The 2639-nt window shown below is 40.4% G+C and overlaps 1 pseudogene; it reads left to right on the top strand.

Moving 5' to 3' along the window:
- The first annotated feature begins 653 nt into the window (after positions 1-653).
- Positions 654-2314, top strand: LOC140498344 (protein disulfide-isomerase pseudogene; annotated as a pseudogene).
- Positions 2315-2639: the final 325 nt, after the last annotated feature.

Genomic DNA, 2639 nt, shown 5'->3' with positions numbered 1-2639 from the left:
CCTTTCATGGAATTGAGTGGAGAAGCTACATAAGCCTTATGTATTTTAAATAGAACTATCTCGTAGTGTGTGTGTGTGTGTGTGTGTGTGTGTGTGTGTGTGTGTGTGTGTTTCTGTGTAACCTCAAGACTCCCATAATTAGCAGCAAGATTTAAGGTCATAATCCAAAAGGTAAGAAAACTTTAAATCTCAGTAATGATTTTTCTACAGGTGTTTTAGGGTATGACAATTCTGTGGAAATGTAAAATTATGGATGCATTTATGTGGTTGGAATAGAGCTCTGAGATTTGATTTAGTTTTATCTCTTTCCTTAAGAAAATACAATCTCCTACCTCCATATTACTCCTACCAAATGAAGTACAAAATTTTGAAAGTTTTACTTCAAGAGATTATGCACCTCCTCTCAATAATGTAATATAGTGCTTAATAATCCTTAGAGAAATATAAGTTATATTCTTCCTGGGAAGAAATCACATTAACATTTACAGAGAAAAGGAGGTATAATGTAATCTTTAAAATACCTCAAATGGGCTTCAGTCCTTTTCTCAATCCTAGGGAGGTAACCATAGCACCTCTAGCCCCACAGTCCTCCTTCGTGCCTGCCCCTTCCACGTGCCTAGGGCCTACCGCTGCCCGTTGGGCAGAAGAGAGACATGCTGAGTGGTGCCTTGCTCTGCCTACCCCTGGTCATCAAGGCTGGGGTCTGTGCTGACACCCCCGAGGAGGAGGAGGACGTCCTGGTCCTGAAGAAGAGCAACTTCGAGGAGGTACTGGCGACCTACTAGTATCTTCTGGTGGAGTTCTATGTTCCTTGGTGTGGGCACCTGAGTATGCTAAGGCAGCTGGAAAATTGAAGGCTGAAGATTCTAAAATCAGACTAGCCAAAGGAAATGCCACTGAAGAATCTGATCTAGCACAGCAGTATGGGGTTCGGGGGTACCCCAATATCAAATTCTTTAAGAATGGAGATACAGCTTCCCCTAAAGAGTATACAGCTGGCAGAGAAGCTGAAAATATTATAAACTGGTTGAAGAAACACACTAGTCCAGTGGTCACTGTCCTGCCAGATACTGCTGCTGCTGAGTCCTTGGTGGATTCCGATGAAGTTGCTGTTATTGGCTTATTCAAGGATCTGGAGTCAGAAATTGTCAAACAGTTCAATTTGGCTGCAGAGTCCATCGATGATATTCCATTTGGAATCTCTTCCCACAGGGATTTGTACTCCAAATAACAGTTTGATAAAGATGGCATTGTCCTCTTTAAGAAGTCTGGTGAAGTTCGAAACAACTTTGAAGGAGAGATTATCAAGGAGAATCTACTGAGTTTTGTTAATTATCACTGGCTGCCCTTGGTCATTGAGTTCACTGAGCAGATGACCCCCAAAATTTTTGGAGGTGAAATCAAGACTCATATCCTACTGTTACTGCCAAAGAGTGTTTCTGACTATGATGACAAACTGAATAACTTCAAAAAAGCAGCCAAAAGCTTCAAGGGAAAGATTCTATTTATCTTCTTTGATAGCCACCACACTGACAATCAGAGGATCCTCGACTTCTTTGGCTTAAAGAAAGAGGAGTGCCCAGCTGTCCGCCACATCACCTTGGAAGAAGAGGTGACCAAATACAAGCCTGAGTTAGATGAATGGCAGAAAAAATAAAAGAATTCTGTAACAGATTTTTGGAGGGCAAAGTCAAGCCCCATTTAATGAGCCAGGATCTACCTGATGACTGGGACAAGCAGCCTGTTAAAGTTCTGGTTGGGAAGAACTTTGAAGAAGTTGCTTTTGATGAAAAAAAAAAAAGAATGTCTTTGTGGAATTCTATGCTCCCTGGTGTGGTCACTGCAAACAATTGGCACCCATTTGGGTCAAATTGGAGAAACTTATAAGGACTATGAAAGTATAGTCATCGCCAAGATGGACTCAACAGCTAATGAAGTAGAGGCAGTTAAGGTCCACAGTTTCCCCACATTTAAGTTCTTCCCTGCAAATGCTGACAGAACAAAGATTGATTGAAATGGAGAGAGAACTTCAGAAGGTTTCAAAAAGGTCCTGTGCAGTGGTGTACTAGATGGGGCAGGGGATGATGATGATCTAGAAGACTTGGAAGAAGCTGAAGAGCCAGATATGGAAGAAGATGATGATCAAGTAGCCCCCAAAGATGAACTGTAAAGAGAACTAAGTTGACATACCCCCAAAACAAGACACTACATTATAGGCTGCTCCAACCAAGCAGCAAATGCATCTGGAAACTTGTAAGATTCACAACTGAAGGAGACTGTTGATTGAAAATCCAGGGATTTTTTAAAAAGTAATATTCTTTCTAAGATGTATGTAAATTCAAATGTCCTTTCCTTTTTGCTTTTCAGTTTTTGAAAAGTGAGTTATCTTTAATAGCCCAGATCATTTGGTGAGCTTTCTATCCTTTCAGGGGAAGGGGTGGAGGATGTGATGTATTTTTTTTGTATTTTTTTGTCACTTTTTTTGGTTTGAAGCAGGTTGTAAACTTAAAAGCATATGAGTGCTGTTGTCATTACTAAACCATTTTAGTCTATGCCATACTCATAATATCTCCTATGAAAGTTCATGTCACCTCTTTAAGAAAACTCTTGCCTGTAGGGTTTTAAACACATTTGATAGT

The sequence above is a fragment of the Notamacropus eugenii genome, chromosome 4 (genome assembly GCF_028372415.1).
Source record: "Notamacropus eugenii isolate mMacEug1 chromosome 4, mMacEug1.pri_v2, whole genome shotgun sequence".
NCBI classification, from domain to species: Eukaryota; Metazoa; Chordata; class Mammalia; order Diprotodontia; family Macropodidae; genus Notamacropus; species Notamacropus eugenii.
Note: the sequence above shows the minus strand (reverse complement) of the source record. Positions and strands in the feature narration are given on the sequence as shown.